A 26,617-nucleotide genomic window follows, 5' to 3' on the forward strand; every position below is an offset into this window, starting at 1 on the left:
GTGTGGACTTGATTCTCTTGACTGCACCTTGTTGTCCTTGTCATGATTTATTTTTTGATTTGCTCGCTAACTGCATCGAGAGCAGGGCAGATTAAATTCCATAGTAGGGGTACTTTAGATTTGATGTGAGGCATTAAGAGAGAAAAACAGGCACTTCAGAACGAGGAGTAAGACCTAGCACCTTCTTGGGCAACGTATACTGAAGCACTCTGGCACTACCCCTTCTGTGACCTACACCAGCTAGGCATAATGGGTGTTGGGCAAACCACAGAAGTGTAAACATTGGCCAGAATGTAAATTACAGTAATGGAAACTACATACCACCATGAGAGGCTTTTTAACATTCTTCCTAGCTTCTGATTACTTATTAGACTTCTTGAATGCCAACCTACAGAACAGACAATCGAACATGCTCCTTCTGTGTTGCAGGGAATATCTCTGGTGCCACCAGTCACTCCAGGACTGGTGGCACCTCTAAGTCCCAATGGTGCTGGCTCCAGTAAACTTAAGCTGGGTAGTGGTGCATCAGGAATTGATCCTTGCATCCTGCTCCGACTCCAGTGTCTGTGGCCTAGGAGCCTCCAACTAGCGGTCTCAGCCAGTTCAACTTCTAATCCAACTCCATGCAAAAAGCAAGGAACTGTTTATCGAAATTGAGAAATAGACGTGTGCTTTGATGTTTTGTTTGTTTATATAACTTTTATTATCACATGAGAGTAGTGACTTCACACTAATCGATCTGGGTGTAGACTGCACATTAACGTGAGATATAATAAGGGCCATGCAACTAGCCTTGTGAAAAAATGGGCTTTAAGAGAGATTTATTTATGTCAACCCTCCATTGTGTAGTTTTTCAATTCAGTTTGGAAGGCTGAGGGTTCCGCCTTATCAAAGCTTCTCACTCCTTCTTAATGTTGATGCATATGGTGGAGTGACCAGAAATCTAATGTGTCTGGATATAATTTTTAGTGTGCTCTGTAAAATTGAGAAGGATTGTATCCCAATATTTCACCACTGGCCTTTTGCTCAGGTTACGTTTTTATTCCTCAAGAAAGGCTATGCTCTCAGCCTGTAGCCCATTTAAAGACCTCGGCACTCCACTGTGAAATCGAAGGGGATATAGGAGCTTTCCATGTCATCGCCACAGCTCTTTTAGCTAAAAGTAGGGACAAGTCAACAAACCTTGTAACTTTGTTTTTAAGTCTAGGGAATACCTGCCTACCATTGATGGTGGCCATCCTACCAGTACCCTACCCATTAGATTGCGCCACCAGACGGTTTTGAGATATGCCTGGTGCTTCCAGACCATCCTATAGTCGGATGCCTATAAACTTGGACAACACCGTCCTCCTTCTACCCTTCCTCCAGATGAAATCAACTAAAAAGGAAAAAAGCTTGCTCAACTTTGGTGGGGGAAAACGAGATCCTAAGTAAAAAAAAATGTTTTTCAAAACGCAGACGGGGGAGCAACATTATTATGCATAGGACCCATCATAGCAGGATCATGGTCAAACATGAGATCTGAGGGCATAACAATCTGCAGGTATTTCCCCAATTGCCCTTAACCAGATCCACCCTTCTGTAATATATCTGAATGCCTACATATTTAAAGCTGAGGGGGGGCCATGAAACAGTACCATCTCCCACTTGAGCATTTCACACTGGGGGGGATTTTCTTGACTTGTACATTGATGATGCACAAACCAAGTCTACAAAGAAGTACTTTTCAGTCTTAGTGCAAGTGCTCCAAATGGTGTTAATGTATACAGCAAATTGTAGGCATATAGGCTCTGTCAGCCACCACAGTTCCCCTACGAAAGCCTCTGATTACAGTGGAGCTACAGGTCATCAAACAGGCTAAGAGATTCTTGAAGAAACAGGTTTTGAGCCTGCAATCACAAAGCCTCCCTATTTCTTAGTCTCTCAACAAGAACTATAAGCCTCTCTTTTTTTTATTTATTAAACATTATATTTATTTTCATGGTTAATACTGCAGCAATATTACCGGACTACATGACTTTCTCATTGATATAGCTTTGCAACCAAGTACATTGCACACCCATAACAGTTTATAGCATGTGGCGGCAGGCCTCACCTTTGTTGGGATCAGGCAGATAATTTAGTCTACAGAAGAGGATGACTCAAGAGTTGAAGACATCTCATCCACTCAATAGCAATGGAGGAATGTCAGTCTGCCCAGTGGGCGTCCTCTGTAGCGTTTACTTCCTTTTCATATGTTATGAAAGGTGCTCAGATCTTTTAGAACTTGCTTATATTGTTAAGTAATAATGCATTTCGTTTTTCATTTGCGTTAACAGCCCGCATTTTGCCCACCAGATAGAAGGGGAGGAGTAGCTTCTGTGTCCAAACCTCAGCTAGGGACAATAGGTGTAAGTTCCAATGTTCCTGTTTTATGCACCTTCTTCCAATGTCTTTAATTTTCGAGCTGTTCAAAGTTCTGGTGCCTTTTAGGATTTTTTTTACAGCACACAGATCAAAGATTAAATACCAGTCCTCTTACTTAGGACAATACCTTCTTCAAAGATGTATTCCCAGTTGTTCTCCATGGCTCCAAGACTGCCAATCTATTTTAGTCTTGCAGAAACATGTAGATGCTAGAGGCCCAGGATCTATTACTCACTTGTCTGAGCAGGTCTTTCAGGCATAACTCCCTTCTCAAAATATAGTCTCAAAATTGATATTTGTAGTCCCTGACTCAAACACCTTTCTGAGCGGTGGAATTCCGATAAGTGCCCAGGTGGAATACATCTTGCAATGCTCATTATTGGTTCTGCCCCATGTAAAAGATATCCATATATAATACCATTGCAGAGCACTGTTAACTCTCCCAGGTGCTATGCAGACTGTGGGAGATTTTGCTCTTGGCTTGAGGGTTAGCTACTTTTAACAAGACAGTAGCTTTAACCACTGGCTCCGGATTCTTTTGCTTATCTTCCCATAGTATCCAAAGGTGTGCTTCTCCTCTCAACATGATACCCACTCAGCTCACGACCTCGGAGTTCTGCCCCTTTCCAGTGCTTAATTTGTATAGCACAACCAACTAATGCAGCATATGCAGAACCAAGGATGGCCAGTCATCCATCTTTCTTCAAACACCCTACACTTCCTGTCTATACATCTCACTTTTGAAGATTCCTATACATTAGTTTTCTCCCTTTGTCACGTGTTCCTAGCTTTCTCTTCAACCTCCTTCATCCCTTCTCTGCTTCTCTCTCTCTTACTGTGGTGATGATAAAAGAAACGGTCACAGTCCCCAAAATGAGTGTCAATGCCCAACACCTACAACCATAGGCATAAGTTATGCACTTATTTTAAAAATATGCGAGCCATAGGCTTGTACCGACTGTCTTGCCCCTCTTCCTTGTTCCTCCAGGAACTCTCCTGGTGTAGCACATTTTAGGTCAAAGCCAAAGATTTCTTTGCACAAACCTGCAATGGTAAACTGACGACTGAGGATTGGGATCAACGAAATATGCTTGTACATGATATTCCAGATGGCCCTAAAAACTGACTTATTTTAATTGCAAGGTAGTCTCATCCGTGAAGACTCTACCCCAGCTTCTATCAGTCTTCAGCCAAGATGACTTTTGAGGTGAATGTTTGCACTCTATACATGCGTCTCTATCCTATCCTATCCTACTCTATATGTGTGATGGAAAGACAGGAATGTAATAATTAAATGTAGGTAAAAGCTGAATTTGTACAAATAATAAGTAACACCACAGAAAGTTGCAGTCTGTGCGAGGGACAGTAAAAGGAGGCCAGCACTGTCAGGAACAGCAAAGGGAGATCTGATTAATCAGGCATGTTGTAGAGAGATCCATGGAGCGAGCACATTTCAGGGACAGTAAAGCAAAGCAAGATCTCTTTTTGATTTTTAATGTGTGTCATAAAGGTTACCACAATACAGTCATTTTTAAGTCGAGCCTGGGCAGCGCATGCGCTGCGTGGCACGCTGTATCTGTTATATGAGCTATCAGGGACTTTGGACACACCCACCGCTTTGGTTGATTAGTTGGCCTGCTTTTTCAAATTCCTTTTCTCAGGTTGGTTAATATTGAGCATCTGTACTGCCTTTCCGTCCTTGGTTCCCTCCAAGCGGATATCACCAATTGATTCTTTTGGTTAGCCAGCTCTGGCGATCTCTCATGGGCTGTCCCCCACCCACAGAATGCAAATGCAGAACTCATCCATGTCGTTATCTGTATAGGGAACATTTAGGCCCTTTTCTCAGGCTACTAGCCTGCTGTTTAAGAACATGATGGGATCCTAGAGGTACCCATGACGGCGGTACTACTCAACACTTTACCACAGAAAAGTAAGAGAGAGAGTGTTTTCTACAGAAGAACAGGCGAGCCACAGAGGAGAACGAGAGGTAAGTTCTTTGTTAGCTTAAATAGCATCTGTCTCATTATACCTATGTTTTTCATGTCTTTATTAATTCTCGCCTTGCTCTTTTGTACCCCTTTCTCCATCCATCTCTTTATTCCTCTGTATATTGGTCTTCCGTTTCTCTTGCCCACTTCCCATCTCATTCCCCCCCGGCTCCCTCCAAACCCCCCCCTCATGTCCATGGGGCAGGTACAACTGGCTGGCGCTCTTGTACCGGGCAGGTGTAATGCACTAAGACCTTAAAGCATGGTCCGTCTCATTGATCCTTGTGTGTTTTCGGGTTTTATGTGGTAACCAGCTGCTGAATAATCTACAGATTAAACTCTGCTTTCACTGCTTTATAACATATAGTGTCAAATGCTGACTGGTGTTCATCACCCTATCTCCATGCTCTGGGGGCCTATGTGGTCACGTTTCTAAAAACTAGTGATTGTGCAGAGTCCACTGCGGTGTTACGGTGTCTCATTTCGTTACATGCTGTCATGTCATTTGCAGCTCCATGTGAGGTGATCAGTACTTCCCAAAGCTGTATCTCAGGGTTTGCGGTGGCGTAGGTTGTTCGATGCTGCAATACAAGGTCCATTCCCCGGGATACTTTGCACTGTCATTTCCTGCCAGGTATTTTACAGCTGATCGCTTTGCCTCAAGTGTCTTTTACTCTCAAGCGCCCATGAATTTTGGAGTTGTTTTGCTTGGCTTTGGTTGGCTTGTAATGTAACCCGATTTCGATTGTTTTTCAGCTTTCTCTCTGGGGTTTGGGTGCTTTCTAGTGCCACCTATTGCCATGTATTCTGCAGCTTTGTGTCTGGGCATCTTTTACTGTCTCCAGCTACTGCATATTATACACACTTTTATCAAGGCTTCGCACGGTTTATGCTGTCACATACTGCCATTGTTATGCAGCGTGTTCAAACAGCGCATTTTGACCCTCCCTCTGATGAAGAGACATACAAAACATGCTTAATAGATGTGAATCTAAATGGATCATGCACGGTTCAAATATCCTTGATAAATGGCATTCACTCATCTAAGTTAATACGTATGTTTCCTCACATCGACTCTGCGCTCTACTCTTACTAGATATCTGAAAACATGGTCAATCTGTGTTGGTTTTGTTTACAGACCCTGGTTTTGAATAATATAGCAATGTTTGTTTACAAAAACCTTAAAGTTGTGTTTATTTTACTTTTCCAAAGCAGTTTTCTTGCATTTTGTAATCTATGATGTAAATAATTTTGAACTGTATCTATATTGATATTTATTGCTTACGGATTTAACAAACCTGGATGGTTTGAATCATGGACTTTAATTTGGCACCCTCAACACTGCCCCTTTCATGAGCACTCCTACCACACACCAGATCTCTGGAACTCCAGGATCAGAAGACTGCAGGTTAATTTTGTGTACACAGGACAGTTGTGGTAGGTTGGTGACCTTGTTGGCCCAGGTATGCAAAGTGATTCTCCTTTTGGTTGTTTGAGTGGAGTCCTTTCTTTCTTGACCCTTTAAGTTCTGGTCTCTGCCTAAAAAGTTGCTGCCGTTAGCCCACTTCCTGGTGGGCTGAAGCTTGTTACATTGGAAGTTCCTCTTCAGAGAGCACATGAGTTTCTAGTGCTTGTCCGACAATCTCAGAAGAGACGGCAAAGAGCGAGTTAGCATAGAGATGCACTCTTGCAGACAAGATCAGGTGCTTCAGAATGTTTTTATAGGATATTGTGCACTACTGCAATCTTCTATACATGAGTTCCAGGTTCAACTTCACTTTCATGGCTCTCAACTGAATCCCTTTCACCAATGACACACAACTCACTAGATCCCAAAAAACACTATTGCAGCTCTTTTGTTAACTCACCTGGAGTTTTGATGCTTTATATTAAGGACAAAAATATCTGGCGCCGTTCTGATGAACATTTTCAGTCCAAAGAATCCAAAATGTTGCAGCTTCACTGGGTGGAAGCGAGAGAAAGGGGCATTCTGTATCGCACTTGATGGTGGAGCAGCAAGGATCCTGTTAGGCACCCTATTGTTCAAGAACATGCTGGCACACCCGCCTGTTTGGCGGGTGTGCCAGCTGCTATAGAAAATTCCAGCCACTACATCATTTTCTATTCATCTGTGGAGATATCTGTTTAACTATCTGGCTCTTTGAATTTATGTGCAAATTCCCCAATAATCCAGTTTTGGTTCCGGAGAGCATGCTACTTGCCGAAAAGCACCTTGACACCTTATCAGGGGTAGCAAGCACTATATAAATACAAACCCATCCCTCTTCTATCCCTCCCCTATCCCTTTTCAATCTAAATAAAAGACTAAAATGCCCACCGCTCAAATAAATTTTAGATGTTCCTATACTAATTCACCACTAATCCTTTTTGGGTTCCGGAGTTGATTACTACCCGCCGAAAATCGTTTCAAAACCTCATCATGAGTAGCAAGCGCTGTGTACAATCAAACCCTTCCCTCTTCCATCTCTCCACTATCCTTTTTCAATACAAATAACAAACTCGCATGCCCACCGCTCAAATTAATCTACACTAATTCACCATTAATCCTTTTTGGATTCCGGAGTAGCGTGCTACTAGCCGAAAAAGCGCATCAACGCCTCATTACGGGTGGTAAGCGCTATATAAATGCAATTATAATATAGTTTGTCACTGTTTTGCGTTGATCACATCCTCCGACTGTTATTTTGTTCACCAGTACTGTGTGTTACTTTTTCACATTGAACACATTCATTATTATTTTTGTCCCTTTAACCACTTCCCTGCGCCGCGAATTCCACCGCGGTGGGGTGGGGCTAGGGGTGCGCGTGGTACTTCGGTGCTCATGACGGCTCCATACCGCCATGAGTCACGGGTGGCATGTGCTCATGACGGCACGGTCCCGTCATGACCCTGCCCACTAATTAATTCGCCCGCACAGGCTGGTAATTAGTGTTGCGTGGGCGGAACAGCAGCGGCATGTCGTCTCCACGCCGTCATGAGCACACGCCACCCGTGACTCATGGCGGTGTCGAGCCGTCATGAGCACCCAAGGGGGTAATTGTTGACTGAACCATTTGGAATTGTTTACTATTTTTTTTATGATACCTGGATAGACGTCGTTTCTTTGATAGATAGTCATTGTGTGCCTGTAAAAGAAAAAAAAAACAAGCATTTGCTCACATTAATGAAAGTTTGGCCTATTGGCGTTTCATTATTATTTGCAACGCCAATAGGTCAAACTCTGTAATGGGAGACCTATTCAATTCCAAATGCTTGTTACAGACAAAGGCAGCTCTCTTTCAAGGGAGATTTCTCAGACTGAGCTATAATAAGTTTGAGCAGGACTGTAGCTGGGGAAGAGATTTCCTAATTCATATGTGATAACACAGGAACAAACTTGGATCTGGTCTCCAGAGTTCCCATCTATCTGAGTTCTGACGGACTTTGAGCCCATTTTGTTATCTTACAAGTAGATGCAATCTAAAATGATGCAGATGCACACTTTCAATTTGTTCATCGCAGACAATGTTACGATCCGGAATGTCACCTTTGGTCACACTAGATTGTTCAGAAGTCACGTAAATCAGTTCCCCTCATCAATCAATTACTATATGCAAGTGCTCAAGACTATGATCATTTCTGTAAGAGAAACATTGAGCAACAATAGAAAGAACAGTACAAATTTAGACTACTGTAGGGTAGTTTACAATAATTAAAAATATTTTACAGGCAAAGCCGACCCCGCAACGCTATTCCTGCTATCCTTGCTGGGGTGGGACTCGGTCCCCCAGCTGGCATTTGTGTTCTTGCGAGGGGGAGGAGCCCCACTCACCATCATAACCAACGCCGGCATCCCGCACAACGGGAGATTTTCACGTGCAAACCCGAGCCCACAACGCTATTCCTGCTATCCTTGCTGGGTGGGACTTGGTCCCCAGCCGGCATCTGTGTTCTTACGAGGGGGAGGAGCCCCACTCGCCATCAAAACCAACGCCGGCATCCTGCAGCGCGGGACGTGCGGGGGCGTGCCTGTGCTAAGCCCGGGCCAAGGGCAGGCTAGTTCGCGCCAGTCAGCGCCCAGAAACAGCTGGGCGGGACCCAGTCTCTTGGTTCCCCCTTTTTTGGTCTCCCTACAACCTGTACTTGGTCTGATTACCTGCGCCGAGGTGCCCCAGGACCCGGCGGAGCTTCCTAAGGGTAATTCTATTGCAATCCCGAGACAGGAAAAGAAAGGGGAGTCAATTAGGCCCAATAAGGGAGAAGGGCGATGCTCAACGTAACTCAATTAAAAGTTATTTGACCTCGGTTATGGGCGCTATTGAAAATGAGGTTGGCAAGATTGAGGCTAGGATGGACTCAGCAATAAAAAGGTCTGGCTCTCCCACTGTTAAATCTACGCAGGTTGACCATACTGAACAGGCACAGAAAGACCCTGATAGTCGGACCTTGACCACGCCAAAGTCCCAAGACCCTTTGAAATTCTTATTGTATAATACATGAAGAATATGTTCAGCTGCAGGATGAATGCGAAAAATTAGAGAAACAATTTGTTGAAGCCACAAATACCTCTACAATGTTAGCCTGTCAGAATACGTTACTGCATGATAAGCTGGAAACCTACCAGACTGTGGCAGAAAAGGTTGTAGTTCGTATTGCACAATACAAGAATAAGAAAAGGAGAAGAAGGGTAACATGAGAAAAGTATTGTAGGAAGGTGGATACCGGACTATGGTTACCCCAGATTTTTTGCCTTGTGTTTAGCTGATTTTCAACTTAGTTGGCCTGGGATCCTGCTAATCAGGTCCCAGGCTATCTGCTCTGTCTGTAAAATGGATTCCATGTACCTTAGGTACATCTCCAATTGAGAATTGGGCCACCTTGTGAGCCTCTGTACAGTGTACTATAGGTACCCAGGGCATAGGTGCATCCAAGGCCTACCAGGGGCTGCAGCATGAATTATGCCACCCCTGGCTGGCCACCTAAATTGACACAACTGTCTGATTACTCAGCTGGGGAAAGGTCGTGTAATCACCCCTTGCTTAGGTATAGTATCCCTATACCTACCCTATATATAGACACATAGTAACCTATAAGTAACTCCTATGGCAGGCCTTAACAATCCTGGAGGCTTGGTTATGTGTGAGATGGTGCTCTAGCATGAGCTGAGCCTGTCTGCAGCTTTCGGAACCATGTCCTTATAGCTGTTCTATGATATTGCCATACCATATACTCTTAAGTGCATTATAATCCTTGCGGTTGAATGCTAACTTTGGTTTGGCTTTATCTAAACATGTCGTGTAAGGTGTCATACGCTTTGGAATACTACCCCCACGGCAATTCTGGCGACGGGGGTAGCATTCCACCCTTCTAGAGGGAGAAGACATGTTGTTGCTGACTATGTTAACCAGAGCCCCAGCGTCACAAAATGGATGCTGCTGCCACAGACACAAGTCTGCCCTCCTGCTGCTGGGAGTCCTTCCAGCGAGAGAGGCCTGGACAATAGGTTTCCTGCCTCGAGAGGTGCGAGCACCACCCCAGACAGGATTTTGTGTATTGGGACAGGGAGGGCTGAATAGAATGAGACATGCCTGGTGCACACTAGGTGCTCCATGCATACTCCAGTTCAAACCGGTTGCTGGGGCACTCCAGCCCCAGCTCTGGCACGAAACTGCACAAAGGAAAGGGGGTGTAACCACCCCCCTTCCTGGTCCCACCCATAGGAGGGACCTAGTGAGTTACCCAGCCCCCTTTAGTAGTATAAAGATAGGAGCTGACCCAGGAGACTTTAGATTAATCCTAGAATCGAACTGAAGACGAAACTCTGGACCCTTCGACATTCAACTGAAGCTGAAGACTGAAGAATCTCCCTTGTGGCCAAGGAGTGACCACACTGGGCAACCAGGCACCATCCAGCAACTCGACGGCTTGCTTTGTCCCCGTTCCCGCCGGAACCCGAGCACAGAGCCTGACAAGACCTCGACTCCCGGACGTCACTGACCCCACTGCACGACTCCAGCACAGCTGAGCCCCGTGGAAGGCGTCCGAATCCGTGGACCCAGGCAACTTGGAAAGTCTTCAACTTGCTAACAGCGCAGCTCCTGAGACCTCCTCGAAGCTGTGCACTGGGGACTGAGACACCCCAACACCGAGCTCCACCTGCACCGAAGACCAGCCCTCCACACTCCACGAGATCTGCGTGGGGCCCTTCTGCTTGTGTTCTGCTCGACGCGTTGTCCCGGTTGCTGGCCAGTTGGCTAGTAGCCCTGTGACGACAATCCTTTGAAAATCCATCGCTGGTCTGGTTGCTCCAGACTGGCCCTTGCTTCCCTGAAAAGGTGAAGTACCTCAGACCCTCCTGGTCTGCACCAGAAGCTCTTTGTGTATCCTGCGTGGGTTGCCTTTGCTTAGGCTTGTTGGCTCCGATCTTGAAGTCGACCTCTCCATCTGCGAGAACCTTCGTGGGACAGCTCCTCTCCAGCACCTGGTCGTCCTCGACACCTCCTGGTCCGCGTGGCTGCAACAACAAGCTTCACGACAGCACTTGATTGCTCCTCGACGACGTCTGGTTCCTTCCAGAGGAGGAGTGTGGCTCAATGGTTAGAGTGGCAGACCCTGATGCAGAGTTCTGGCCAGGGACCAGGGTTCGATTCCCGCCTCGGCGGAGTCTCGGGCTCATTTTCCTCAGACCTGTTAATTCTCGTCTCGGTGCCTATTCCAATCACGGGCCCCACGCTGCAACTCTGGGCAATAGCTTGATTAGCCTCCACACCGGCCCCAACAGCGCTAAGGATGCCTGGCTTCACCCTGGGGGTGCCCAGGAGTTAACACTTCACAGGGAAAGCCAGGAGGGGTTCCACAGCGGTATGAGTATCAGCGCCAGGAAGCCGAATAGGCGACACTGCAAGGTGACCGTCTGGCTCTATAAGTACCATGACATTTACATTTATATTTACATTTCCTGGTTCCACCCGGTCACGGGCTAGTGACCTAGACTCTGTCCCCTCTGCTTTCAGGTCCTCTTCATCCTCGATCCACCCTTGGATTCGCCCGGACATCTTCCTCCTGGTCGCCTGCAGCATCTTCTTCCGAGGCTCCATAGGAAATGACGAGGAAACCCGACACACTTTGACACCTATGCACCCGCAGCCAGGGGTGAGGTAACGCGAGTACTTCGGTGCTCCTGTAGGGATTGACTATCCTAGTGTCCAGTTTTGTTAGTTGTGTAATCCTAGTTAGACCGGAAGTGTCCTAAATCTTCATTACTTACCTTTTTACGTTCCCATTGACTTTCTATTGACTCTCGCATGAGTGTACTGACACTGCACGCGCCGCCTGTGGGCCTCTTACTCCTAACCTAAGGGTCAGACAGTGTAGCCCCAGCGATTCCCTAGGCCCTAGGCCTTCTCCTTTCCCAGGTCGTGGTCCTTATACCACTTACTTAGTATATGGTTTTACACGCCCCAAGGGCCTAACTGTAAATTGTGCTATTTAAAGTATTTCTAAGTGTACCTTGTTATGTGCTTTTGCCTCTGAACTCTTTAGCAAATGCAGAGACACCTTTGATGCGAATATTAACTCAAGTTTTGCAGATTCAGCCACACATGGCCACCAATACTATTCTTTACTGGGAGACAGCTCCTGGAGCTTTGGCTCCGTACCGGGCGACACCGGAGGCTGCAGGTCTTGACCTGCATGCTTTGAAACTGTACAGACTGAAACCAAAAGATATTACACTCATTGAGACAGGAGTGGGAATCCAGATACCCCCAGAGCACTTTGCTTTGATTGCCACTCAATCTGGGTTGCCTTTAAAGGGCATCCACGTGCTGGGAGGAGGCATTGATGCAGAATATCAAGGTGAAATCAAAGTCATCCTACTTAATAGTGGTGATGCAGATTTGATGATACAATCTGGAGACAGAATTGCTCAAATGGTGATCATGCCAGTGTACGGAGGGGTAGTTAAGAAAGGGACTGCCCCAGCCCTCCTCACTGTATGTGGGGTAGGAGGGTTTGGCTCAACTGATAAGAATCCAGGAGCCAAAGTGTGGGTAGAGTCTTCAAATAGTCCCCCCGAACAGGCAAAAATCATTGCAACAGGAAAGGACAATGTCCTATTGAATATGAACATTAGAGAAAGCAGCACCGACACAGGTTGTGTGGGTGTCTCCTAGGGCACTGACTTAAGTGCTGGGAACATCCAGCTGAAGTTTATCGATAAAGTTATTCTTTGGCGACGTTTTTTGTATATATCCAAAGTATTTTATTTATACTTCTGTGGAAATTCAATATGAATTCAAATTTTCTCAACAATGTTATTCTTCATTCAAAATAATTCACAACAATCCTTCCAATGCATTTCGGCACTAGGCCTTCAACAGGGAAGTCTGGAATGCAAAAAAAATATATATATAACTCCTCTATGTCACACATGTGTTATTTAGTTCACCTTAAGCATGTGATCAGCAAGCTACTAATACATAATAATATGACCACATTAAATTGATGTAAACGATCTATAAGGGTATTCGAAGTATCATAATCCATTGTTTCATATTACTAATAATAAACACTGACTGTAAAATAAAATAAATCAGAATGTCAAAACCCACTCAATTCAATACAGTACATGAGACTGACGTGATGTATTTCGGTATTCAACAAAACGATAACTATAGCGTGGTGATTCTAGCCCGATGCTTGAGCTAATTAATACTGATGCTGAGGGTACTCGCTAAAAGAAACTACTAGTGGAGCCAATACTGTGTTTTTAGATTACTGCCACAGTAAACGAATAATCGTGTGAACATTGTTACAAAGTATGTTGGCTCAGACATACTGTTGCTCCGATTCTAGCTACAAATCTTACTGTGTTTCGATTGTGACCGCTTCCGATTACGAGGCTGCCGCCAAGGTAAATCACGCGTTGGAGTTAGCGTGTGACGTATATGAATGGGAAAGACGTGATGTTTACTCTATCGCGAGAAAACACGATGTAAACATTAGAATTAAAGGGACCTTTCTAAACGTGAATACTAGGGATCCTCAGTGAAAACTCGAGTGAATGTAAATATATAATGATGGGGCGATCAATACGATTAACTCGTTGAATATTAAAAAAATAATACCTAAGATGAGAGCAGATCTGTAAGTGAATTGGGGGTGTGTGAGTAGCAATGAATTAGTTAATGTGTGTCTAATCGGGTACCCAAGGTGATCAACGGTTATACAATGAATTAATAAAACAGAAATACATGCAGAAAGAAACAGCGAATAGACAGCACTAAGAGTTGTAAAATACAAAAGTCTATAATTGTAATATTCACAAATAGCAACCGAATTCTGTCCGTTCATTCATTCCTCTCGGTTTCAGAGTTTGTAAGAAATATATCCAATAGTTCTCTCGCTTCAATAATGCTTTTTTATTGTCTCTGTCATGGCTCTATTAAATGCAAAAACTGGCATATCTGCAGGAATACTTTCATTGGCTCTTCATAATCCATTTGTAATAATGCTTAGAGGCAGTGGAAAAAACAACCTACGTCTATACCTAAGATATATAGACGACATATTCATTTTGTCAACAAACTCTGAAACTGAGAGGAATGAATGAACGGACAGAATTTGGTTGCTATTTGTGAATATTACAATTATAGACTTTTGTATTTTACAACTCTTAGTGCTGTCTATTCGCTGTTTCTTTCTGCATGTATTTCAGTTTTATTAATTAATTGTATAACCGATGATCACCTTGGGTACCCAATTAGACACACATTAACTAATTCATTGCTACTCACACACCCCCAATTCACTTACAGATCTGCTCTCATCTTAGGTATTATTGTTTTTAATATTCAACGAGTTAATCGTATTGATCGCCCCATCATTATATATTGACATTCACTCGAGTTTTCACGGAGGATCCCTAGTATTCACGTTTAGAAAGGTCCCTTTAATTCTAATGTTTACATCGTGTTTTCTCGCGATAGAGTAAACATCACGTCTTTCCCATTCATATACGTCACACGCTAACTCTAACGCGTGATTTACAATGGCGGCAGCCTCGTAATCGGAAGCGGGCACAATCGAAACACGGTAAGATTTGTAGCTAGAATCGGAGCAACAGTATGTCTGAGCCAACATACTTTGTAACAATGTTCACACGATTATTCGTTTACTGTGGCAGTAATCTAAAAACACAGTATTGGCTCCACTAGTAGTTTCTTTTAGCGAGTACCCTCAGCATCAGTATTAATTAGCTCAAGCATCGGGCTAGAATCACCACGCTATACTTATCGTTTTGTTGAATACCGAAATACATCACATCAGTCTCATGTACTGTATTGAATTGAGTGGGTTTTGACATTATGATTTATTTTATTTTACAGTCAGTGTTTATTATTAGTAATATGAAACAATGGATTATGATACTTCGAATACCCTTATAGATCGTTTACATCAATTTAATGTGGTTATATTATTATGTATTAGTAGCTTGCTGATCACATGCTTAAGTTGAACTAAATAACACATGTGTGACATAGAGGAGTTATATATATATATTTTTTGCATTCCAGACTTCCCTGATGAAGGCCTAGTGCCGAAATGCATTGGAAGGATTGTTGTGAATTATTTTGAATGAAGAATAACATTGTTGAGAAAATTTGAATTCATATTGAATTTCCACAGAAGTATGAATAAAATACTTTGGATATATACAAAAAACGTCGTCAAAGAATAACTTTATCGATAAACTTCAGCTGGAAGTTCCCAGCACTTAAGTCAGTGCCCTAGGAGACACCCACACAACCCGTGTTGGTGCTGCTTTCTCTAATGTTCATTATACTCCCGAGCAGGGAGTAAACCTAGGAGCACGATATACTACATTAATGTATTGAATGAACCAGGCAATGCACATCCAATACTCATTATAGTTTACTATTGAATATGAAGCCAGGGCAGGAAAAATGGGAACATGTGCCTGCTGATTAATATTATTTACGAGAATGAATAATACCTGTTTTGTTTCTATTCTTTTAGATCACAGTATGGCGTGTCTGTGCTCTGCTTGCGCTCGCTGGAGCCTGTTTGGCCGTATGCATGTGGGGCCGGGGGGGGAAGGGAGGGGGGTGGGGGGATGAGGAGCCCCTTACCCCAAAGTGGCCAGCCCACCGGGCAGATTGACAGAGATGCTGACTCGACCTGACAATGTGTGGTCTTACCTTGCACAGACATTCCTCAACAGATCATACTTCTGCATGTCAAATATGAAGAGTACCATGGATATTGTTTCCACGTGCCTCGTAGCTGTACCTACCCCTGTTGATTTGCTTCTGCAGACTTTTAATGCCACAAATGCAGTGGAGGAACAGGATGTGAGGTCTCATCTATAACCTTATGAATTCTGTCAATTTTGTCCTGAAACTACTGATACTGATTGGAAGAACATGACACAAGTGATCACGTTTAACATTACTGAAGCCGACATTTGTTACAATTTAATGGACGCCCCAACTATCATTGGTAAATGTGCTCAAATTCGACTTGACGGAAATACACCCACTATGTCTTGGCAGGAACAAGTTTTATGTCAACATAGACATGACAATGTCTGTGAAAATGTGCAAAACGACATGGTATGCAAAAATGTGTTATCTGCTGCCAGTCATTTCAGGCATGTCAAGTTGCCTGTATTGTGGTTATTTTCATGTGGGAATGTGACTTATACGTATATTCCAGCAAACATTACAGGTGGACCGTGTGCCTTTACTAGATTAGGTCTCATGATGTTCCCGTTAGATCCATCATCACATGATCGGAATACGAGAGAAGCTGTTCAGCTTAGTGAACATTTTGACTCTGAAGTTCATTTGTTATCCACATCTGAATTTATTAGTTTAGCTGCTTCATTAGTAGGAATTCCAGGCATAGCCATTTATAACAATAGAACTATTAGTAGATTAGCATGTTTAATGGTGAAAAATATTAATCATACATCAATTGCTTTGGCAGAATTATTATTAGATGTACGGGGTGCTAGAAAAGCCATATTATAGAACAGAGCCACTATTGATTATTTACTGCTGAAACATGATCATGGATGCTCAGATTTTGAGGGAATGTGTTGCTTTATTCTGTCGGATCAATGTAAGTGAATCCAATCCCATATTGATGCTTTACACAAATTAGCCAAAGAAGTCAAGCAGGATGTGGAACAGGGATGGTGGGATTGGTTGTTTGGGTGGTTACCAGATTTTGGTAAACTTCGTTCTGTTCTAGGTGGGATAGCAGTAGCAATATTTATCTTGGTATCCTTATGTTGTTGTATTCAGTGTGTGCCTCATTTTTTTATCTATGCTTCGTCCCCAAGTGGTTGATTTTAGACTGATGTATTATAGGAGTTCTTAGTTAAGGGATGGACCGTTATAATTGAGAGAAAGATGTATTGGCCATTGACTCTGTTTTACATAACTGACTCCATTTTGTGCTATTTCTGTATGCTTTAAAATGATTATTACATGCTTTTATGATTTCACAGTATTATATTTGTGCTTTTAGTTCAGCACGAGTTACTGCTTCAACATGTATTTTGGAAATGCAATTTTTCATTAGTAGTGGAGTCTTTAGATGAGAGGTTCCGTTTTTGATATATGTAAATGGTGATAGTCGAAGGTCATGGGGTGGAATGTAGTGAAAGAGCCACTCTTGTGGTTAGGCACCCTATGATGACCTTCAACTACCACCATTTTAACTGACTTTAGTGTGTTATTTTACCCTAGCCTGGATTTATGAGACGGTCCTGCATAAGCCTGCTTCTCTGCTGTCTTGTAATCTTGCTGTCTTTTAGTGAGAGCTGTCACTGAGTAGAACCGTACATTTCTTACTATTGGCTTTGACATGGCCTCGTGTCATCTTGTTTTCTGACTTTGACTATTGGTTTTGACATGGCCTTATGTCATCTTGTTTTATGAGTTCTTACTATTGGCTTTGACATGCTCTCATGCCGTCTTGCTTTCTGGCTTTGCCTTACTTCCGCATGCACAGCAGTGCTTGCGATTCATATTCAAGGTTTTTCTGCTCCTCACTTGTTTTTCGCCCCTCACTGACCAGAGTGAACTGGATATTATCTGTAGAATATGCAACTCTGCCTCGAAGTCAAAATACGGGAGCCAGCCTCCGTCTTGGCCTTGACGCAGACTGGTACAGCCAGCTCGGTTTCCAATGAGAAAGGGGTGAGGTTTTCTAGAAGCTTCGCCAAATGTTGAGTAATAGTATTAAAGCTGGGAACCGGTGGGGGCCAGGTGGAAGTTCACCACAGGATAAACGAATTGCTGTGGAGGTGATGGAACTTGAGTCCTGATTGAAACTCCTTCCTGGGCTGTTGACAGACTTTCCCAAGCTTGAGCTGGCAAGGATTATGCAAATTCAATCGGTGAGGTGTTCCTAGCCATTCTTGTATACATTTTCCACTCTTTGCCATCTGTATATAATGCATTTTATTTCAATTGCTCATTGTAGTTAATTGATACTTGGGAATCTGCATTTACTGATATATTTGGCCTACCGTTTTAAATATTGCATTAATAAACTTGTATGTGTTATTTTTAAATGCACCAGAATTTGTTTTCTTGACTTACCTGAAGGGAGTGCTATGTCCTTTCCTCGTCTTTGGGGATGTGCTGATCAAAGTGTATTATTAAAGGTGCAGTGGTAAATTTGCCTCCCAGGTGGTAGTGCAGGGTTTTGGTGAGGCTTATTGGTGAGAAGTCACATTCATTACAACATCTAAATAGATCATTACAGTCAGTCCCTAAAACAAACAAAGCTGCTCCCTCAAGATCAAGCAAGCATTGGCATAACCAATAGGTTTCGTCTATGGGACCTTATAAGTGATTAGCCATGCAGCACTCTATACTGGGTGCTGTGCCTCCAAGGATTGAAAATCTAAACAATTACTAGATCATGCAGTAGCAACACATGCGCGCTTGCCCAGGCTCAACCTAAAAAAAGTAAGCACCAATCTACATGTCATAAAATAAGCAGTAATTTGTCAGAAGACATAACCTGACTTTCGAACTCTGGTTTGGCACAAACAATAAATGTGACAAAATAAAAATACTAATTAAAGGCACTTGTACTGCTCATTCACCTTCTGAACTCTAATATGGTTATTGCAGCACCCCATCCTCCATCCATATTTCTAGCGCCTGTGGTATGACAGCTTAGGCAAGACACACAACCTCTTCAAAGTATGATCAAACATTTCCCTTAACAAAACGAGAAACCTAATGGCTTTGCTGAACTTGTTGAAGCAGATGACTCAATAACACCCACAACTTCACATACAATATGGCGTGTTTTGTAATGACTAAATCTGGAATGTAAACATGAAAATAAAAACGAATGAAATACATTAAAGGAAAAACAGACCGGTCGTGTAAACATACTGCCACTGCCTCCTTCAGGCAACATTTCAAAGAGCTGCAAAACGGTTCAACTATTGTAAGGGGTGTTGGTGTAATGTATGCATTTGCCTCAGAAGAGGGTGTGTAACTTGTCACGCTGCTAAAGTACAGTGCTATTGAATCAGCTGAATAGAGATTAAAATTGATAAGAGAAAGGGAGGAGCATTATAAGAGAATGAACTGAAGGGCACCTTGTAAAGACGAGCCAGCAAATAAACAGCAGCATGGAGGAGGGGTGGTGGAGAAACGATGGGGTGAGAGAAGCAGGAGAAAGGGAGGAAGGACAGGGAGGCGTATGGACTTGGAAGGAGGGTGAGCGAGTGAAAAACAGAAAAGACAGAGAAAGGGAGGAAGCTCACCAAAAGGGTGAGAGAGTCGGTTAGAGGAAGGTAGAGAGGGAAATCAGGCAGGAGGGCAAGAGGGAAAGAGAATGGGGGGCAAGAACCGGAGAGGTAGAAAGATGGAATAGAGTGAAGAAGGGTGGGAGACAGGGGCACAAGGTTGGAGGAATGAGAACAGAGAGCCGGGAGAGATAAAGATGATGGGAGGGGGGCGGAGGCTGACTGGGAGGAAGAAAGGGGTAGGGGCACTGGAGGGGCAGAGAGACAGAAGAAAAAAACACAGGATGAGAGAGAGAGAGTCACTGTGAAAGAAAGAGACGATATGAGAAGAAGGAGGATAAAGGAGAGGCAGGGAAAAGAGGCGGTAGGTCTGGGTGAGAGAAGGGGACAGACAGAAAGAAGCAAAAACGTCTGGCGAGTAGTGTGCACACGCTGTAAGGGTGCCCGCGAGCAATGCGCTTAATGAACCATGATGAGAGAGGAAAGTCAGATGGCACCTAAGCGCGTAACTGCACGCTTTAGGACACACAAAAAGCGTGTTGTCAGCTTTTTGAAGCCCACTTACTAAAAGTCTCGCAAGAGCAGCGCATGTGCGGACTCGGACGAGACCTAAAAATGACCTCCCCTTTCAAACAGATTTGAGGCTCTGTCAGACCTGGAACCACAAGATTGACAGTCATTGGACTCTGAGAGCATAACATCAAAAGAATACTGTGTAATACCGTCTGTGCCACCTCATCCCGTGTTTCACCCTGGATTCATCCGGAAGGAAGGCTTTAGTATTACCTCATGGAATATTGCAGGTCTTTCCTCCAAGATTGATAACCGGGACTGGAAAATGTTGGTAGAACAACACATAATGAATCGTCTGCTGCTAAGATATCTGGCTAATATACACCCTCATGTTGACGGATATGCCTCTTATTATGTACCAGCAGTACCATCAAGATCAGGTCAAGATAAATGAGGCCTAGCTAGTTTTATATCAGTGGCTCTGACAGACATTACGATTTGAGAACTGTGTATATCCCTGTATTTTCAGTTGCTTATAATCATCCTGCCTAAATCATTTGATTTGAATTGATTATTATTATAATGTTTTTGACCCAACTGTGACCAAGATCATAGATGACTTAGAGGGTGTAATAACCCAGCTCAGAACAATCATTTAAAGGATCTTCACATAATCTGGGCCAGGGATTTTAATATAGGAACTTGTGACCCTAGAGTTCAGGCCTCGTGTGGTATCTGTGATGAGAGGGTTCAGCCCCTAATGCATTTAAACACATGCCATATGGGGACACATTGAACAGAATTGCTTTTGTTAAGAATCTGAAATTTGCTCAAGATCTGGATATGGCTATCTCTCCCCAGATTCCAACATAAGTGGGCCCCATATAAAACTACTATCAATCACATTATAATCAGTGAAGACCTGACAGTCTTTTACGGTATGTGTAGTAATGGCTAGCTGTATAAGTGACCAAAATCCCATTGTATTAACTCACAATTTAGCCGTGATCAATAAGAGGGATAAGAAACTGCAACATTGGGTGACATACAATAAAAATAAGAGCTTGAATATTAAATGGAAAACATTGATAAGGTGGCTTTTCATCCAGATCTTATGGCAAATAAATAATCAGGCTCAAATGGAGTTAGCCCTCTCAGATTCTGCCACCCCAGGTGATGTCGTAGTAGCCTTTATAAATCTTAATGGCCTTATGGCAGACAAATTAACCAAAAGTGGCAGAAAAGCTCCTGGTACTCTAAGATGGTTTAATGAGGCCTGTTCAGAAGCTGATAGGATACTATGGCGTGCTCTTAAAAAGATTCAGAGGCATAAAGCTGAAATAACAAAAGCCAGGCAAGATTACAAAGAGGAAGTTAGGAAACGAAAATTGTACGTGAAGGATAAGGCCTGAGAAGACTTAAAAACTGCCTCAACGCTAAAAGACTCACGTGCCTTCTGGGAGGTTGTAAACTCAACCTCAATGCTTGGAGATGAAATGCCTATACTAGATTCCATAGTATTAGCTAAAAATTGGGTAAAACACTTCTCAGAAATATTCTCCCCAAAACCTCAGCTAGTAAATATGCCCCCAGCCTTAAAAAGCCCCTTTGATATGAGATCAGCTCAGGCCCTGAGTAATTCAATAGAGGTGAGTGATGTACTCTCTGCAATAGAGAATAGTCGCCCAGAGAAAGCCCGGGTCCGGATAGAATCACAGTTGATCTGTATAAATATTTACCAGATTTTTGAGCTCCGTCAATAACTAATGTTTTAAAGGCCGTCATAGTGGGACCTCTAGTTAAGACTCTGCAGGAAGCCATTATAGTACCGATCTTTAAAAAGAGGGATAAAAGCCAACCTCATTTCTACCACCCAATTTCCCTGCTCGACAGTACAGGTAAAATCCAGCCCTACATGCCAAGAACAGATGCATACTGGTAAGTAGCATTTTCTGTTCGAGGCATGTGGGCTGCTGAATTCATATCTTAGCATAGACTATATAGTAGTATCTCCTCTAGCGGTGGTCACCTACCCCAGCTGCTGCAGTTTGAAAAAGAGTTTTAAGGACAGCCTGGCCTACAGCAGCTTGCTGCTTTGTTTGCACATCGACACAGTAGTGTTTAGTGAAAGTGTGTATGGTAGACCATGTAGCTGCCCTACATATGTCTTCTAGGGGAATATTTCCTAGGAAAGCCATGGATGCCCCCATTTTATGCGTAGAGTGTGCTTTTGGGGGAACTGTTAAAGTGCGCTTAGCTTACTGAGAGCATATTTGAATGCATTTAACTATCCATCTGGCTATTCCTGATTTTGAAATGGGATTACCTTTATGTTGTGGAGAAAAAGCCACAAACAGTTGCTTTGTTTTCCTGAATGATTTAGTCCTGTCAGCATAATATAGCAGAGCTCTTCTTACATCTAGTGTGTGTGGGGCTCTTTCAGCCACTGACTGCGGGTTTTGGAAGAAAACTGGCAATTCTATTGACTGATTGATATGGAAAGTGGATATAACCTTTGGCATGAACTTAGGGTTTGTACGAAGTACTACCTTATTGCTATGTATCTGCATGAAAGGTTCCTGAATGGTTAGTGCCTGTAGCTCACTCACTCGCCTGAGGGAGGTAATGGCAATCAAGAATGACACCTTCCATGTTAAGAATTGTAATTCACATGAATGTAGTGGCTCGAAGGGAGGTCCCATAAGTCTGGTAAGTACTATGTTTAAGTTCCAGACTGGTGAAGGTGGATGCTTTGGAGGGATTATCTTTTTAAGTCCTTCCATAAAAGCTTTGATCGGTGATACTCTGAACAGGGACATGTGATGTCTGTTTTGGAGATATGCTGCTATAGCAGCAAGATGAAGCCTTATGGAAGAGTATGCTAGATTACATCTTTTAAGAAGTAACAGGTAACAGATAATGTTTTGGATGGAAGCATCCAATGGATTGATTTGGTTATTATTGCAATAAATTACAAATCTTTTCCATTTAGCTGCATAGCATGCTCTAGTAGTTGGGCGCCTTGCCTCCTTGATAATGTTCATGCAATCAGGAGGCAAGTTAAGGTATCCGAACTCTAAGACTTCAGGAGCCAGATCGCTAGGTTCATCTGATTGGGATCTGGGTGCCTGATTTCTCCAGGGTTCTGAGTTAAAAGATGTGGCGAGAGGCGCAGTCTTTCATGGGGAACTAGGAGCGTTGTGTACCATGGCTGTCTTGCCCATGTGGGAGCAACCAGGATCATTGTGAGTGACTGTTGACGTAGTTTGCGTGCCACCAGCGGAATCAGTGGGGCTGGTGGAAAAGCGTAGGCAAATCTGCCTGACCAGTTCATCCATATTGCATTGCCTTGTGACAACGGTTGTGGGAACCTGGCTGCAAAGTACTGGCATTTTGAGTTTTCTTTTGTGGCAAACAGATCTATCTCTGGATGCCCCCATTCTTGGAAGAATGGTTGGAGAACTTGAGGGTGAATCTCCCATTTGTGTAGCTGTTGGCTGTGTCTGCTTAACAGATCTGCTATTTGATTGTCTTTCCGTGGCAGGTGTTCCGCGAGGACAAAAATGTTTTTGGGAATTGCCCATTTCCATATGCTCTGTGCTAGGTGAGACAGCTGTGGAGAGTGTGTCCCTCCTTGTTTCTGGATGTAGTACATGGCTGTCATGTTGTCTGTCCGGATTAACACAGCCTTGTTGTACAAGTATTTCTGGAATGCTTTCAGTGCTAGAAATACTGCTAGCAACTCTAAGTGGTTGATATGCAGTGTCTTTTGCTTGATTGTCCAGAGCCCTTGGACTGTGTATTGAAGTAGGTGGGCTCCCCAACCTGTCAGTGATGCGTCCGCTGTCAATACTACTTGTGGAACTGGCTCTTGGAACAGTCGCCCCTTGGAAAAGTTTTGTGGATTCCACCACTGCAGAGAGTTGTAAGTGCGACTGTCTACCAACACTAGGGGCCAGATGTAGGTGGCCCAATACCGGTCGGTAACGGCCGAAATTACCGAATTTCGGCCGTTACCGACCGGTATTGGGCATTTGGGATGTAGGTGGCCTAAATTGCAAATTCGGTAATTTACTGATTCGGTATTTTAAGGAATCGGTAAATTACCAATTCCTTAAAATACCGATTCAGTAAATTACCGAATTTGCAATGTAGGGAGCACTCAAATGAGTGCTTTTCCCATTTTAGGATTCACTATTTACCACCAACTACAAGTTGGTGGTAAATAAGGAATACCTTTGAAAATGCAAATCAGTGCATTTTCAACTGTGCCATGTGGCCACATCTGCACACAAGCACGATTCAGGGGTGCAACAGGGTGTCAAATTGACACCCTGGCACCCTTGAATGTGTCCCCCATTTTACCGAATCGGTATTTACCGATTCGGTAATTGCCATTCATTCCTATGGGCCTCCAGAATGATTACCTACATCCAATTTACCGATTCTAAAATACCGAATCGGTAAAATTCGGTATTTTAGAATCGGTAAATCTGGATTACCTACATCTGGCCCTAGGTCTTTTAGTTGTCCTTGAGCCTGGTTCCATTGCCGTGCTAGGCATTCTTGCAATGGACGCATTTGAAGTCGGGCATGAGGGACAATGAATATGCAGGAGGCCATCATGCCTATGAGCTGCATGAACACTCGAGCTGGCAGAGAGTGCTGTGGCTGAAACTTTTGAATGAGAGTGTGTATGCTGGCTATCCTGGCTGGGTTTGGATATGCCGTTGCCACTGAGGTATTTATTGTAGCTCCCAGATATTGTTGTATGTGGGAGGGCTGTAGGAGTGACTTTAGGTAATTTATGGATAAACCCAGACTGTGCAACAGCTGGATTGTCTGAGACGTGTGGCTTGCACACTGTGCGTATGACTTGGCCTTTATGAGCCAATTGTCTAGGTATGGAAACACGTGGATGTGTTGCCTTCTGAGGTGTGCTGCTACTACTGCTAGGCATTTTGTGAACACTCTTGGTGCTGTAGTTACCCCGAAGGGGAGCCCTTTGAATTGGTAATGTTGACCTTCTATCATGAACCTGAGATATTTCCTGTGAGCTGGATGTATAGGTATGTGAAAATATGCATCTTTGAGGTCTAATGTAGCAAGGAAGTCGCCTTGCTGTAGTAACGGGAGGACTTGTTGTAGAGTGATAATATGGAAATGCTCTGAGAGTATGTATTGGTTCAGAGGTCTGAGGTCTAGTAAGGGTCTGAGGGATCCATCCTTTTTGGGAATTAGGAAGTATAGAGAATATACTCCTGTTCCTTGGTGGTGAAAAGGGACTGGCTCTATGCCTCCCTTTTGTAGCATGGATGTGACCTCTTGTTGTAACAGTGTGATGTGTTCTTTGGACATAGGACGGTGTTTGGGTGGTATGTTGGGTGGAGTAGAAGTGAGTTCCAGGCAATAACCATACTAGATAATTTGTCTCACCCACCTGTCTGTGGTAATGTTGTTCCAGACTGGTAGGAATTGTTGTAGTCTGCCTCCGACCGGTGTTAAGTGGTCTGGAGGGAGTGTGAGCAAGTCACTGTTTGGTGGCGGCGGAGGCTCTGGTGTTGTTGCCACCACGTCCTCTGCCCTTGTTATTATTGCCTCTATAACCCCCTCTGTTTGAGCCTTTATTAAAGGTACTCTGGGTGTTACTTTTGAATGTTGAAGAAGTATGTGATGTGTTGCCTCTCCCTGAGCCTCTGAAGGAGGAGCGACGAAAGGAACTTCTGGGTTGTTGAAACTGAAGTGCGCCCATAGACTTAGCAGTTTCAGTATCTTTTTTCATTTTTTCCAAGATGGTATCTACTGCAGGGCCAAACAGGAAATCTTGGTTAACTGGTTGGTTGAGGATGGTGGATTGCACTTAGTTTTTAAAAGCCCGATATGCGTAGCCATGCGTGCCGGCGTAGTAATACGCTAGTATTAATGGACCTGGCTGCTGTGTCAGCTACGTCTAGTGCACATTTAATGGAAGCGTTAGTTATAAATTTGCCTCCTGTATCAGGTCGTTAGCTTTAAAAGGTTCTGGAAGGTGTTGTAGTAAGCCTTCAAGTTGGTCATAATGTGCTCTATCGTAACGTGCTAATAGAGCTTGTATGTTTGCAATCCTCCAGGAATTTGCTGCCTGTGAAGCTACTCTTTTGCCTGAGGCTTCTAAAATCTTTGACTCTTTATCAGGAGGGGGAGCATGTCCTGTTGTTTGTGAATTAGCTCTCTTTCGAGCGTTTGCCACAACTAGTGACTCTAATGGCAACTGTGATTTAATATAAGAAGGGTCTGTAGGGGCTGATTTATACTTTTTCTCAATTCTGGGATTGAGTACACGTGCTCTGGCTGGGTCTTTGAATATGTCAGGCGCGTGTTTTAGTACCCCTTTCAACATAGGAAGTGTCCGTACACTTTTTTCAGAAGTAGGAAAAGTGTCAAATAGAAAATCCTCCTCTATTGGGTCAGTGTGCATGTCTACACCATGGTATTTTGCTGCCCTATCTAGTAATTGGTTAAAAACAATAGTGTCGTCAGTAGGTGACGGCTTTGTAGGGTATGGGGAAGTGTCAGGGATGGGTTGTGTATCATAAGGATCATTCTGGTAATCCCATGTGTCATCCTGTACATCGGGATCCTCAGGTTCTCCAAAATTATCCTGAGGATCTTCTCCCATGTTTTCTGCCTCATCATAGTTTGAATGTGTAGGATAGTAAGGCACAAAAGGCATGTTAGGGAAGAAAGGAGGAGGAGTAAAAGGCCTTGAAGGAGATGTCCCAAAGTCTTTTTTCTTTGGAGGAACAGGGGAAGGAGTATCAGTGTCCAATGGTCTCTTTTTCCTGTGGTAAACTGTAACGTGTCCCGTTTCAGGGTTTATATACAGTTTAGGTTGTTCCTCGCTCACTGGATCAGGATGGAA

General features: G+C 43.6%; 1 protein-coding gene across 2 annotated transcripts in view; it reads right to left on the bottom strand.

Moving 5' to 3' along the window:
• Positions 1 to 26,617, bottom strand: part of TERF2 (telomeric repeat binding factor 2) — a 578,117-nt gene that overhangs the window by 108,052 nt on the left and 443,448 nt on the right. The window lies entirely within an intron of this gene.

Source organism: Lissotriton helveticus, chromosome 12 (genome assembly GCF_964261635.1).
Source record: "Lissotriton helveticus chromosome 12, aLisHel1.1, whole genome shotgun sequence".
NCBI classification, from domain to species: Eukaryota; Metazoa; Chordata; class Amphibia; order Caudata; family Salamandridae; genus Lissotriton; species Lissotriton helveticus.